Here is a 16,581-nt window from a genome sequence, read left to right as displayed (position 1 = left end):
ACGGAAACCCCGTATTTACATATCTGCCACTGTGCAGGAGAATCCGTATAGGTGTTCGAGTGTTCGAACCGTAATGCGCAAGAAATGGTACGGAAACCCCGTATTTACATATCTGTCACTGTGCAGCAGAATCCGTATAGGCGTTCGAGTGTTCGAACCGTAATGCGCAAGAAATGGTACGGAAACCCCATATTTACATATCTGCCACTGTGCAGGAGAATCCGTATAGGTGTTCGAGTGTTCGAACCGTAATGCGCAAGAAATGGTCCGGAAACCCCGTATTTACATATCTGCCACTGTGCAGGAGAATCCGTATAGGTGTTCGAGTGTTCGAACCGTAATGCGCAAGAAATGGTACGGAAACCCCATATTTACATATCTGCCACCGTGCAGGAGAATCCGTATAGGCGTTCTAGTGTTCGAACCGTAATGCGCAAGAAATGGTACGGAAACCCCGTATTTACATATCTGCCACTGTGCAGGAGAATCCGTATAGGTGTTCGAGTGTTCGCACCGTAATGCGCAAGAAATGGTACGGAAACCCCGTATTTACATATCTGCCACTGTGCAGGAGAATCCGTATAGGTGTTCGAGTGTTCGAACCGTAATGCGCAAGAAATGGTACGGAAACCCCGTATTTACATATCTGCCACTATGCAGGAGAATCCGTATAGGTGTTCGAGTGTTCGAACCGTAATGCGCAAGAAATGGTACGGAAACCCCATATTTACATATCTGCCACTGTGCAGGAGAATCCGTATAGGTGTTCTAGTGTTCGAACCGTAATGCGCAAGAAATGGTACGGAAACCCCGTATTTACATATCTGCCACTGTGCAGGAGAATCCGTACAGGTGTTCGAGTGTTCGAACCGTAATGCGCAAGAAATGGTACGGAAACCCCGTATTTACATATCTGCCACTGTGCAGGAGAATCCGTATAGGTGTTCGAATGTTCGCACCGTAATGCGCAAGAAATGGTACGGAAACCCCGTATTTACATATCTGCCACTGTGCAGGAGAATCCGTATAGGTGTTCGAGTGTTCGAACCGTAATGCGCAAGAAATGGTACGGAAACCCCGTATTTACATATCTGCCACTGTGCAGGAGAATCCGTATAGGTGTTCGAGTGTTCGAACCGTAATGCGCAAGAAATGGTACGGAAACCCCGTATTTACATATCTGCCACTGTGCAGGAGAATCCGTATAGGTGTTCGAGTGTTCGAACCGTAATGCGCAAGAAATGGTACGGAAACCCCGTATTTACATATCTGCCACTGTGCAGGAGAATCCGTATAGGTGTTCGAATGTTCGCACCGTAATGCGCAAGAAATGGTACGGAAACCCCGTATTTACATATCTGCCACTGTGCAGGAGAATCCGTATAGGTGTTCGAGTGTTCGAACCGTAATGCGCAAGAAATGGTACGGAAACCCCGTATTTACATATCTGCCACTGTGCAGGAGAATCCGTATAGGTGTTCGAGTGTTCGAACCGTAATGCGCAAGAAATGGTACGGAAACCCCGTATTTACATATCTGCCACTGTGCAGGAGAATCCGTATAGGTGTTCGAGTGTTCGAACCGTAATGCGCAAGAAATGGTACGGAAACCCCGTATTTACATATCTGCCACTGTGCAGGAGAATCCGTATAGGTGTTCGAGTGTTCGAACCGTAATGCGCAAGAAATGGTACGGAAACCCCGTATTTACATATCTGCCACTGTGCAAGAGAATCCGTATAGGTGTTCGAGTGTTCGAACCGTAATGCGCAAGAAATGGTACGGAAACCCCGTATTTACATATCTGCCACTGTGCAGGAGAATCCGTGTAGGTGTTCGAGTGTTCGAACCGTAATGCGCAAGAAATGGTACGGAAACCCCGTATTTACATATCTGCCACTGTGCAGGAGAATCCGCATAGGTGTTCGAGTGTTCGCACCGTAATGCGCAAGAAATGGTACGGAAACCCCGTATTTACATATCTGCCACTGTGCAGCAGAATCCGTATAGGTGTTCGAGTGTTCGAACCGTAATGCGCAAGAAATGGTACGGAAACCCCGTATTTACATATCTGCCACTGTGCAGCAGAATCCGTATAGGCGTTCGAGTGTTCGAACCGTAATGCGCAAGAAATGGTACGGAAACCCCATATTTACATATCTGCCACTGTGCAGGAGAATCCGTATAGGTGTTCGAGTGTTCGAACCGTAATGCGCAAGAAATGGTCCGGAAACCCCGTATTTACATATCTGCCACTGTGCAGGAGAATCCGTATAGGTGTTCGAGTGTTCGAACCGTAATGCGCAAGAAATGGTACGGAAACCCCATATTTACATATCTGCCACCGTGCAGGAGAATCCGTATAGGCGTTCTAGTGTTCGAACCGTAATGCGCAAGAAATGGTACGGAAACCCCATATTTACATATCTGCCACCGTGCAGGAGAATCCGTATAGGCGTTCTAGTGTTCGAACCGTAATGCGCAAGAAATGGTACGGAAACCCCGTATTTACATATCTGCCACTGTGCAGGAGAATCCGTATAGGTGTTCGAGTGTTCGAACCGTAATGCGCAAGAAATGGTACGGAAACCCCGTATTTACATATCTGCCACTGTGCAGCAGAATCCGTATAGGCGTTCGAGTGTTCGAACCGTAATGCGCAAGAAATGGTACGGAAACCCCATATTTACATATCTGCCACTGTGCAGGAGAATCCGTATAGGTGTTCGAGTGTTCGAACCGTAATGCGCAAGAAATGGTCCGGAAACCCCGTATTTACATATCTGCCACTGTGCAGGAGAATCCGTATAGGTGTTCGAGTGTTCGAACCGTAATGCGCAAGAAGTGGTACGGAAACCCCATATTTACATATCTGCCACCGTGCAGGAGAATCCGTATAGGCGTTCTAGTGTTCGAACCGTAATGCGCAAGAAATGGCACGGAAACCCCGTATTTACATATCTGCCACTGTGCAGGAGAATCCGTATAGGTGTTCGAGTGTTCGCACCGTAATGCGCAAGAAATGGTACGGAAACCCCGTATTTACATATCTGCCACTGTGCAGGAGAATCCGTATAGGTGTTCGAGTGTTCGAACCGTAATGCGCAAGAAATGGTACGGAAACCCCGTATTTACATATCTGCCACTATGCAGGAGAATCCGTATAGGTGTTCGAGTGTTCGAACCGTAATGCGCAAGAAATGGTACGGAAACCCCATATTTACATATCTGCCACTGTGCAGGAGAATCCGTATAGGTGTTCTAGTGTTCGAACCGTAATGCGCAAGAAATGGTACGGAAACCCCGTATTTACATATCTGCCACTGTGCAGGAGAATCCGTACAGGTGTTCGAGTGTTCGAACCGTAATGCGCAAGAAATGGTACGGAAACCCCGTATTTACATATCTGCCACTGTGCAGGAGAATCCGTATAGGTGTTCGAATGTTCGCACCGTAATGCGCAAGAAATGGTACGGAAACCCCGTATTTACATATCTGCCACTGTGCAGGAGAATCCGTATAGGTGTTCGAGTGTTCGAACCGTAATGCGCAAGAAATGGTACGGAAACCCCGTATTTACATATCTGCCACTGTGCAGGAGAATCCGTATAGGTGTTCGAGTGTTCGAACCGTAATGCGCAAGAAATGGTACGGAAACCCCGTATTTACATATCTGCCACTGTGCAGGAGAATCCGTATAGGTGTTCGAGTGTTCGAACCGTAATGCGCAAGAAATGGTACGGAAACCCCGTATTTACATATCTGCCACTGTGCAGGAGAATCCGTATAGGTGTTCGAATGTTCGCACCGTAATGCGCAAGAAATGGTACGGAAACCCCGTATTTACATATCTGCCACAGTGCAGGAGAATCCGTATAGGTGTTCGAGTGTTCGAACCGTAATGCGCAAGAAATGGTACGGAAACCCCGTATTTACATATCTGCCACTGTGCAGGAGAATCCGTATAGGTGTTCGAGTGTTCGAACCGTAATGCGCAAGAAATGGTACGGAAACCCCGTATTTACATATCTGCCACTGTGCAGGAGAATCCGTATAGGTGTTCGAGTGTTCGAACCGTAATGCGCAAGAAATGGTACGGAAACCCCGTATTTACATATCTGCCACTGTGCAGGAGAATCCGTATAGGTGTTCGAGTGTTCGAACCGTAATGCGCAAGAAATGGTACGGAAACCCCGTATTTACATATCTGCCACTGTGCAAGAGAATCCGTATAGGTGTTCGAGTGTTCGAACCGTAATGCGCAAGAAATGGTACGGAAACCCCGTATTTACATATCTGCCACTGTGCAGGAGAATCCGTGTAGGTGTTCGAGTGTTCGAACCGTAATGCGCAAGAAATGGTACGGAAACCCCGTATTTACATATCTGCCACTGTGCAGGAGAATCCGTATAGGTGTTCGAGTGTTCGCACCGTAATGCGCAAGAAATGGTACGGAAACCCCGTATTTACATATCTGCCACTGTGCAGCAGAATCCGTATAGGGGTTCGAGTGTTCGAACCGTAATGCGCAAGAAATGGTACGGAAACCCCGTATTTACATATCTGCCACTGTGCAGCAGAATCCGTGTAGGCGTTCGAGTGTTCGAACCGTAATGCGCAAGAAATGGTACGGAAACCCCATATTTACATATCTGCCACTGTGCAGGAGAATCCGTATAGGTGTTCGAGTGTTCGAACCGTAATGCGCAAGAAATGGTCCGGAAACCCCGTATTTACATATCTGCCACTGTGCAGGAGAATCCGTATAGGTGTTCGAGTGTTCGAACCGTAATGCGCAAGAAATGGTACGGAAACCCCATATTTACATATCTGCCACCGTGCAGGAGAATCCGTATAGGCGTTCTAGTGTTCGAATCGTAATGCGCAAGAAATGGTACGGAAACCCCGTATTTACATATCTGCCACTGTGCAGGAGAATCCGTATAGGTGTTCGAGTGTTCGAACCGTAATGCGCAAGAAATGGTACGGAAACCCCGTATTTACATATCTGCCACTGTGCAGCAGAATCCGTATAGGCGTTCGAGTGTTCGAACCGTAATGCGCAAGAAATGGTACGGAAACCCCATATTTACATATCTGCCACTGTGCAGGAGAATCCGTATAGGTGTTCGAGTGTTCGAACCGTAATGCGCAAGAAATGGTCCGGAAACCCCGTATTTACATATCTGCCACTGTGCAGGAGAATCCGTATAGGTGTTCGAGTGTTCGAACCGTAATGCGCAAGAAATGGTACGGAAACCCCATATTTACATATCTGCCACCGTGCAGGAGAATCCGTATAGGCGTTCTAGTGTTCGAATCGTAATGCGCAAGAAATGGTACGGAAACCCCGTATTTACATATCTGCCACTGTGCAGGAGAATCCGTATAGGTGTTCGAGTGTTCGAACCGTAATGCGCAAGAAATGGTACGGAAACCCCGTATTTACATATCTGCCACTGTGCAGCAGAATCCGTATAGGCGTTCGAGTGTTCGAACCGTAATGCGCAAGAAATGGTACGGAAACCCCATATTTACATATCTGCCACTGTGCAGGAGAATCCGTATAGGTGTTCGAGTGTTCGAACCGTAATGCGCAAGAAATGGTACGGAAACCCCATATTTACATATCTGCCACCGTGCAGGAGAATCCGTATAGGCGTTCTAGTGTTCGAACCGTAATGCGCAAGAAATGGTACAGAAACCCCGTATTTACATATCTGCCACTGTGCAGGAGAATCCGTATAGGTGTTCGAGTGTTCGCACCGTAATGCGCAAGAAATGGTACGGAAACCCCGTATTTACATATCTGCCACTGTGCAGGAGAATCCGTATAGGTGTTCGAGTGTTCGAACCGTAATGCGCAAGAAATGGTACGGAAACCCCGTATTTACATATCTGCCACTATGCAGGAGAATCCGTATAGGTGTTCGAGTGTTCGAACCGTAATGCGCAAGAAATGGTACGGAAACCCCATATTTACATATCTGCCACTGTGCAGGAGAATCCGTATAGGTGTTCTAGTGTTCGAACCGTAATGCGCAAGAAATGGTACGGAAACCCCGTATTTACATATCTGCCACTGTGCAGGAGAATCCGTACAGGTGTTCGAGTGTTCGAACCGTAATGCGCAAGAAATGGTACGGAAACCCCGTATTTACATATCTGCCACTGTGCAGCAGAATCCGTATAGGCGTTCGAGTGTTCGAACCGTAATGCGCAAGAAATGGTACGGAAACCCCATATTTACATATCTGCCACTGTGCAGGAGAATCCGTATAGGTGTTCGAGTGTTCGAACCGTAATGCGCAAGAAATGGTCCGGAAACCCCGTATTTACATATCTGCCACTGTGCAGGAGAATCCGTATAGGTGTTCGAGTGTTCGAACCGTAATGCGCAAGAAATGGTACGGAAACCCCATATTTACATATCTGCCACCGTGCAGGAGAATCCGTATAGGCGTTCTAGTGTTCGAACCGTAATGCGCAAGAAATGGTACAGAAACCCCGTATTTACATATCTGCCACTGTGCAGGAGAATCCGTATAGGTGTTCGAGTGTTCGCACCGTAATGCGCAAGAAATGGTACGGAAACCCCGTATTTACATATCTGCCACTGTGCAGGAGAATCCGTATAGGTGTTCGAGTGTTCGAACCGTAATGCGCAAGAAATGGTACGGAAACCCCGTATTTACATATCTGCCACTATGCAGGAGAATCCGTATAGGTGTTCGAGTGTTCGAACCGTAATGCGCAAGAAATGGTACGGAAACCCCATATTTACATATCTGCCACTGTGCAGGAGAATCCGTATAGGTGTTCTAGTGTTCGAACCGTAATGCGCAAGAAATGGTACGGAAACCCCGTATTTACATATCTGCCACTGTGCAGGAGAATCCGTACAGGTGTTCGAGTGTTCGAACCGTAATGCGCAAGAAATGGTACGGAAACCCCGTATTTACATATCTGCCACTGTGCAGGAGAATCCGTATAGGTGTTCGAATGTTCGCACCGTAATGCGCAAGAAATGGTACGGAAACCCCATATTTACATATCTGCCACCGTGCAGGAGAATCCGTATAGGCGTTCTAGTGTTCGAACCGTAATGCGCAAGAAATGGTACAGAAACCCCGTATTTACATATCTGCCACTGTGCAGGAGAATCCGTATAGGTGTTCGAGTGTTCGCACCGTAATGCGCAAGAAATGGTACGGAAACCCCGTATTTACATATCTGCCACTGTGCAGGAGAATCCGTATAGGTGTTCGAGTGTTCGAACCGTAATGCGCAAGAAATGGTACGGAAACCCCGTATTTACATATCTGCCACTATGCAGGAGAATCCGTATAGGTGTTCGAGTGTTCGAACCGTAATGCGCAAGAAATGGTACGGAAACCCCATATTTACATATCTGCCACTGTGCAGGAGAATCCGTATAGGTGTTCTAGTGTTCGAACCGTAATGCGCAAGAAATGGTACGGAAACCCCGTATTTACATATCTGCCACTGTGCAGGAGAATCCGTACAGGTGTTCGAGTGTTCGAACCGTAATGCGCAAGAAATGGTACGGAAACCCCGTATTTACATATCTGCCACTGTGCAGCAGAATCCGTATAGGCGTTCGAGTGTTCGAACCGTAATGCGCAAGAAATGGTACGGAAACCCCATATTTACATATCTGCCACTGTGCAGGAGAATCCGTATAGGTGTTCGAGTGTTCGAACCGTAATGCGCAAGAAATGGTCCGGAAACCCCGTATTTACATATCTGCCACTGTGCAGGAGAATCCGTATAGGTGTTCGAGTGTTCGAACCGTAATGCGCAAGAAATGGTACGGAAACCCCATATTTACATATCTGCCACCGTGCAGGAGAATCCGTATAGGCGTTCTAGTGTTCGAACCGTAATGCGCAAGAAATGGTACAGAAACCCCGTATTTACATATCTGCCACTGTGCAGGAGAATCCGTATAGGTGTTCGAGTGTTCGCACCGTAATGCGCAAGAAATGGTACGGAAACCCCGTATTTACATATCTGCCACTGTGCAGGAGAATCCGTATAGGTGTTCGAGTGTTCGAACCGTAATGCGCAAGAAATGGTACGGAAACCCCGTATTTACATATCTGCCACTATGCAGGAGAATCCGTATAGGTGTTCGAGTGTTCGAACCGTAATGCGCAAGAAATGGTACGGAAACCCCATATTTACATATCTGCCACTGTGCAGGAGAATCCGTATAGGTGTTCTAGTGTTCGAACCGTAATGCGCAAGAAATGGTACGGAAACCCCGTATTTACATATCTGCCACTGTGCAGGAGAATCCGTACAGGTGTTCGAGTGTTCGAACCGTAATGCGCAAGAAATGGTACGGAAACCCCGTATTTACATATCTGCCACTGTGCAGGAGAATCCGTATAGGTGTTCGAATGTTCGCACCGTAATGCGCAAGAAATGGTACGGAAACCCCGTATTTACATATCTGCCACTGTGCAGGAGAATCCGTATAGGTGTTCGAGTGTTCGAACCGTAATGCGCAAGAAATGGTACGGAAACCCCGTATTTACATATCTGCCACTGTGCAGGAGAATCCGTATAGGTGTTCGAGTGTTCGAACCGTAATGCGCAAGAAATGGTACGGAAACCCCGTATTTACATATCTGCCACTGTGCAGGAGAATCCGTATAGGTGTTCGAGTGTTCGAACCGTAATGCGCAAGAAATGGTACGGAAACCCCGTATTTACATATCTGCCACTGTGCAGGAGAATCCGTATAGGTGTTCGAGTGTTCGAACCGTAATGCGCAAGAAATGGTACGGAAACCTCGTATTTACATATCTGCCATTGTGCAAGAGAATCCGTATAGGTGTTCGAGTGTTCGAACCGTAATGCGCAAGAAATGGTACGGAAACACCGTATTTACATATCTGCCACTGTGCAGGAGAATCCGTGTAGGTGTTCGAGTGTTCGAACCGTAATGCGCAAGAAATGGTACGGAAACCCCGTATTTACATATCTGCCACTGTGCAGGAGAATCCGTATAGGTGTTCGAGTGTTCGAACCGTAATGCGCAAGAAATGGTACGGAAACCCCGTATTTACATATCTGCCACTGTGCAGGAGAATCCGTATAGGTGTTCGAGTGTTCGAACCGTAATGCGCAAGAAATGGTACGGAAACCCCGTATTTACATATCTGCCACTGTGCAGGAGAATCCGTATAGGTGTTCGAGTGTTCGAACCGTAATGCGCAAGAAATGGTACGGAAACCCCGTATTTACATATCTGCCACTGTGCAGGAGAATCCGTATAGGTGTTCGAGTGTTCAAACCGTAATGCGCAAGAAATGGTACGGAAACCCCGTATTTACATATCTGCCACTGTGCAAGAGAATCCGTATAGGTGTTCGAGTGTTCGAACCGTAATGCGCAAGAAATGGTACGGAAACCCCGTATTTACATATCTGCCACTGTGCAGAAGAATCCGTGTAGGTGTTCGAGTGTTCGAACCGTAATGCGCAAGAAATGGTACGGAAACCCCGTATTTACATATCTGCCACTGTGCAGGAGAATCCGTATAGGTGTTCGAGTGTTCGCACCGTAATGCGCAAGAAATGGTACGGAAACCCCGTATTTACATATCTGCCACTGTGCAGCAGAATCCGTATAGGTGTTTGAGTGTTCGAACCGTAATGCGCAAGAAATGGTACGGAAACCCCGTATTTACATATCTGCCACTGTGCAGCAGAATCCGTATAGGTGTTCGAGTGTTCGAACCGTAATGCGCAAGAAATGGTACGGAAACCCCGTATTTACATATCTGCCACTGTGCAAGAGAATCCGTATAGGTGTTCGAGTGTTCGAACCGTAATGCGCAAGAAATGGTACGGAAACCGCGTATTTACATATCTGCCACTGTGCAGGAGAATCCGTGTAGGTGTTCGAGTGTTCGAACCGTAATGCGCAAGAAATGGTACGGAAACCCCGTATTTACATATCTGCCACTGTGCAGGAGAATCCGTATAGGTGTTCGAGTGTTCGCACCGTAATGCGCAAGAAATGGTACGGAAACCCCGTATTTACATATCTGCCACTGTGCAGCAGAATCCGTATAGGTGTTCGAGTGTTCGAACCGTAATGCGCAAGAAATGGTACGGAAACCCCGTATTTACATATCTGCCACTGTGCAGCAGAATCCGTATAGGCGTTCGAGTGTTCGAACCGTAATGCGCAAGAAATGGTACGGAAACCCCATATTTACATATCTGCCACTGTGCAGGAGAATCCGTATAGGTGTTCGAGTGTTCGAACCGTAATGCGCAAGAAATGGTCCGGAAACCCCGTATTTACATATCTGCCACTGTGCAGGAGAATCCGTATAGGTGTTCGAGTGTTCGAACCGTAATGCGCAAGAAATGGTACGGAAACCCCATATTTACATATCTGCCACCGTGCAGGAGAATCCGTATAGGCGTTCTAGTGTTCGAACCGTAATGCGCAAGAAATGGTACGGAAACCCCGTATTTACATATCTGCCACTGTGCAGGAGAATCCGTATAGGTGTTCGAGTGTTCGCACCGTAATGCGCAAGAAATGGTACGGAAACCCCGTATTTACATATCTGCCACTGTGCAGGAGAATCCGTATAGGTGTTCGAGTGTTCGAACCGTAATGCGCAAGAAATGGTACGGAAACCCCGTATTTACATATCTGCCACTGTGCAGGAGAATCCGTATAGGTGTTCGAGTGTTCGAACCGTAATGCGCAAGAAATGGTACGGAAACCCCGTATTTACATATCTGCCACTGTGCAGGAGAATCCGTATAGGTGTTCGAGTGTTCGAACCGTAATGCGCAAGAAATGGTACGGAAACCCCGTATTTACATATCTGCCACTGTGCAGGAGAATCCGTATAGGTGTTCGAGTGTTCGAACCGTAATGCGCAAGAAATGGTACGGAAACCCCGTATTTACATATCTGCCACTGTGCAGGAGAATCCGTGTAGGTGTTCGAGTGTTCGAACCGTAATGCGCAAGAAATGGTACGGAAACCCCGTATTTACATATCTGCCACTGTGCAGGAGAATCCGTATAGGTGTTCGAGTGTTCGAACCGTAATGCACAAGAAATGGTACGGAAACCCCATATTTACATATCTGCCACTGTGCAGGAGAATCCGTATAGGTGTTCTAGTGTTCGAACCGTAATGCGCAAGAAATGGTACGGAAACCCCGTATTTACATATCTGCCACTGTGCAGGAGAATCCGTATAGGTGTTCTAGTGTTCGAACCGTAATGCGCAAGAAATGGTACGGAAACCCCGTATTTACATATCTGCCACTGTGCAGGAGAATCCGTATAGGTGTTCGAGTGTTCGCACCGTAATGCGCAAGAAACGGTACGGAAACCCCGTATTTACATATCTGCCACTGTGCAGGAGAATCCGTATAGGTGTTCGAGTGTTCGAACCGTAATGCGCAAGAAATGGTACGGAAACCCCGTATTTACATATCTGCCACTTGCAGGAGAATCCGTATAGGTGTTCGAGTGTTCGAACCGTAATGCGCAAGAAATGGTACGGAAACCCCATATTTACATATCTGCCACTGTGCAGGAGAATCCGTATAGGTGTTCTAGTGTTCGAACCGTAATGCGCAAGAAATGGTACGGAAACCCCGTATTTACATATCTGCCACTGTGCAGGAGAATCCGTATAGGTGTTCGAGTGTTCGAACCGTAATGCGCAAGAAATGGTACGGAAACCCCGTATTTACATATCTGCCACTGTGCAGGAGAATCCGTATAGGTGTTCGAGTGTTCGAACCGTAATGCGCAAGAAATGGTACGGAAACCCCGTATTTACATATCTGCCACTGTGCAAGAGAATCCGTATAGGTGTTCGAGTGTTCGCACCGTAATGCGCAAGAAATGGTACGGAAACCCCGTATTTACATATCTGCCACTGTGCAGGAGAATCCGTATAGGTGTTCGAGTGTTCGAACCGTAATGCGCAAGAAATGGTACGGAAACCCCGTATTTACATATCTGCCACTATGCAGGAGAATCCGTATAGGTGTTCGAGTGTTCGAACCGTAATGCGCAAGAAATGGTACGGAAACCCCATATTTACATATCTGCCACTGTGCAGGAGAATCCGTATAGGTGTTCTAGTGTTCGAACCGTAATGCGCAAGAAATGGTACGGAAACCCCGTATTTACATATCTGCCACTGTGCAGGAGAATCCGTACAGGTGTTCGAGTGTTCGAACCGTAATGCGCAAGAAATGGTACGGAAACCCCGTATTTACATATCTGCCACTGTGCAGGAGAATCCGTATAGGTGTTCGAATGTTCGCACCGTAATGCGCAAGAAATGGTACGGAAATCCCGTATTTACATATCTGCCACTGTGCAGGAGAATCCGTATAGGTGTTCGAGTGTTCGAACCGTAATGCGCAAGAAATGGTACGGAAACCCCGTATTTACATATCTGCCACTGTGCAGGAGAATCCGTATAGGTGTTCGAGTGTTCGAACCGTAATGCGCAAGAAATGGTACGGAAACCCCGTATTTACATATCTGCCACTGTGCAGGAGAATCCGTATAGGTGTTCGAGTGTTCGAACCGTAATGCGCAAGAAATGGTACGGAAACCCCGTATTTACATATCTGCCACTGTGCAGGAGAATCCGTATAGGTGTTCGAGTGTTCGCACCGTAATGCGCAAGAAATGGTACGGAAACCCCGTATTTACATATCTGCCACTGTGCAGGAGAATCCGTATAGGTGTTCGAGTGTTCGAACCGTAATGCACAAGAAATGGTACGGAAACCCCATATTTACATATCTGCCACTGTGCAGGAGAATCCGTATAGGTGTTCTAGTGTTCGAACCGTAATGCGCAAGAAATGGTACGGAAACCCCGTATTTACATATCTGCCACTGTGCAGGAGAATCCGTATAGGTGTTCTAGTGTTCGAACCGTAATGCGCAAGAAATGGTACGGAAACCCCGTATTTACATATCTGCCACTGTGCAGGAGAATCCGTATAGGTGTTCGAGTGTTCGCACCGTAATGCGCAAGAAACGGTACGGAAACCCCGTATTTACATATCTGCCACTGTGCAGGAGAATCCGTATAGGTGTTCGAGTGTTCGAACCGTAATGCGCAAGAAATGGTACGGAAACCCCGTATTTACATATCTGCCACTTGCAGGAGAATCCGTATAGGTGTTCGAGTGTTCGAACCGTAATGCGCAAGAAATGGTACGGAAACCCCATATTTACATATCTGCCACTGTGCAGGAGAATCCGTATAGGTGTTCTAGTGTTCGAACCGTAATGCGCAAGAAATGGTACGGAAACCCCGTATTTACATATCTGCCACTGTGCAGGAGAATCCGTATAGGTGTTCGAGTGTTCGAACCGTAATGCGCAAGAAATGGTACGGAAACCCCGTATTTACATATCTGCCACTGTGCAGCAGAATCCGTATAGGCGTTCGAGTGTTCGAACCGTAATGCGCAAGAAATGGTACGGAAACCCCATATTTACATATCTGCCACTGTGCAGGAGAATCCGTATAGGTGTTCTAGTGTTCGAACCGTAATGCGCAAGAAATGGTACGGAAACCCCGTATTTACATATCTGCCACTGTGCAGGAGAATCCGTATAGGTGTTCGAGTGTTCGAACCGTAATGCGCAAGAAATGGTACGGAAACCCCGTATTTACATATCTGCCACTGTGCAGGAGAATCCGTATAGGTGTTCGAGTGTTCGAACCGTAATGCGCAAGAAATGGTACGGAAACCCCGTATTTACATATCTGCCACTGTGCAAGAGAATCCGTATAGGTGTTCGAGTGTTCGCACCGTAATGCGCAAGAAATGGTACGGAAACCCCGTATTTACATATCTGCCACTGTGCAGGAGAATCCGTACAGGTGTTCGAGTGTTCGAACCGTAATGCGCAAGAAATGGTACGGAAACCCCGTATTTACATATCTGCCACTGTGCAGGAGAATCCGTATAGGTGTTCGAATGTTCGCACCGTAATGCGCAAGAAATGGTACGGAAACCCCATATTTACATATCTGCCACTGTGCAGGAGAATCCGTATAGGTGTTCGAGTGTTCGAACCGTAATGCGCAAGAAATGGTACGGAAACCCCGTATTTACATATCTGCCACTGTGCAGGAGAATCCGTATAGGTGTTCGAGTGTTCGAACCGTAATGCGCAAGAAATGGTACGGAAACCCCGTATTTACATATCTGCCACTGTGCAGGAGAATCCGTATAGGTGTTCGAATGTTCGCACCGTAATGCGCAAGAAATGGTACGGAAACCCCGTATTTACATATCTGCCACTGTGCAGGAGAATCCGTATAGGTGTTCGAGTGTTCGAACCGTAATGCGCAAGAAATGGTACGGAAACCCCGTATTTACATATCTGCCACTGTGCAGGAGAATCCGTATAGGTGTTCGAGTGTTCGAACCGTAATGCGCAAGAAATGGTACGGAAACCCCGTATTTACATATCTGCCACTGTGCAGGAGAATCCGTATAGGTGTTCGAGTGTTCGAACCGTAATGCGCAAGAAATGGTACGGAAACCCCGTATTTACATATCTGCCACTGTGCAGGAGAATCCGTATAGGTGTTCGAATGTTCGCACCGTAATGCGCAAGAAATGGTACGGAAACCCCGTATTTACATATCTGCCACTGTGCAGGAGAATCCGTATAGGTGTTCGAGTGTTCGAACCGTAATGCGCAAGAAATGGTACGGAAACCCCGTATTTACATATCTGCCACTGTGCAGGAGAATCCGTATAGGTGTTCGAGTGTTTGAACCGTAATGCGCAAGAAATGGTACGGAAACCCCGTATTTACATATCTGCCACTGTGCAGGAGAATCCGTGTAGGTGTTCGAGTGTTCGAACCGTAATGCGCAAGAAATGGTACGGAAACCCCGTATTTACATATCTGCCACTGTGCAGGAGAATCCGTATAGGTGTTCGAGTGTTCGCACCGTAATGCGCAAGAAATGGTACGGAAACCCCGTATTTACATATCTGCCACTGTGCAGCAGAATCCGTGTACGGAAACCCCGTATTTACATATCTGCCACTGTGCAGCAGAATCCGTATAGGCGTTCGAGTGTTCGAACCGTAATGCGCAAGAAATGGTACGGAAACCCCATATTTACATATCTGCCACTGTGCAGGAGAATCCGTATAGGTGTTCTAGTGTTCGAACCGTAATGCGCAAGAAATGGTACGGAAACCCCGTATTTACATATCTGCCACTGTGCAGGAGAATCCGTATAGGTGTTCGAGTGTTCGAACCGTAATGCGCAAGAAATGGTACGGAAACCCCGTATTTACATATCTGCCACTGTGCAGGAGAATCCGTATAGGCGTTCGAGTGTTCGAACCGTAATGCGCAAGAAATGGTACGGAAACCCCGTATTTACATATCTGCCACTGTGCAGGAGAATCCGTATAGGTGTTCTAGTGTTCGAACCGTAATGCGCAAGAAATGGTACGGAAACCCCGTATTTACATATCTGCCACTGTGCAGGAGAATCCGTATAGGTGTTCGAGTGTTCGAACCGTAATGCGCAAGAAATGGTACGGAAACCCCGTATTTACATATCTGCCACTGTGCAGGAGAATCCGTATAGGTGTTCGAGTGTTCGAACCGTAATGCGCAAGAAATGGTACGGAAACCCCGTATTTACATATCTGCCACTGTGCAAGAGAATCCGTATAGGTGTTCGAGTGTTCGCACCGTAATGCGCAAGAAATGGTACGGAAACCCCGTATTTACATATCTGCCACTGTGCAGGAGAATCCGTATAGGTGTTCGAGTGTTCGAACCGTAATGCGCAAGAAATGGTACGGAAACCCCGTATTTACATATCTGCCACTATGCAGGAGAATCCGTATAGGTGTTCGAGTGTTCGAACCGTAATGCGCAAGAAATGGTACGGAAACCCCATATTTACATATCTGCCACTGTGCAGGAGAATCCGTATAGGTGTTCTAGTGTTCGAACCGTAATGCGCAAGAAATGGTACGGAAACCCCGTATTTACATATCTGCCACTGTGCAGGAGAATCCGTACAGGTGTTCGAGTGTTCGAACCGTAATGCGCAAGAAATGGTACGGAAACCCCGTATTTACATATCTGCCACTGTGCAGGAGAATCCGTATAGGTGTTCGAATGTTCGCACCGTAATGCGCAAGAAATGGTACGGAAACCCCGTATTTACATATCTGCCACTGTGCAGGAGAATCCGTATAGGTGTTCGAGTGTTCGAACCGTAATGCGCAAGAAATGGTACGGAAACCCCGTATTTACATATCTGCCACTGTGCAGGAGAATCCGTATAGGTGTTCGAGTGTTCGAACCGTAATGCGCAAGAAATGGTACGGAAACCCCGTATTTACATATCTGCCACTGTGCAGGAGAATCCGTATAGGTGTTCGAGTGTTCGAACCGTAATGCGCAAGAAATGGTACGGAAACCCCGTATTTACATATCTGCCACTGTGCAGGAGAATCCGTATAGGTGTTCGAATGTTCGCAC

This window comes from Camellia sinensis, chromosome 12, assembly GCF_055761805.1.
Source record: "Camellia sinensis isolate YWXY chromosome 12, ASM5576180v1, whole genome shotgun sequence".
Taxonomy (NCBI): domain Eukaryota; kingdom Viridiplantae; phylum Streptophyta; class Magnoliopsida; order Ericales; family Theaceae; genus Camellia; species Camellia sinensis.
The sequence above is the reverse complement of the archived record's forward strand: the minus strand, read 5'-3'. Positions refer to the sequence as shown.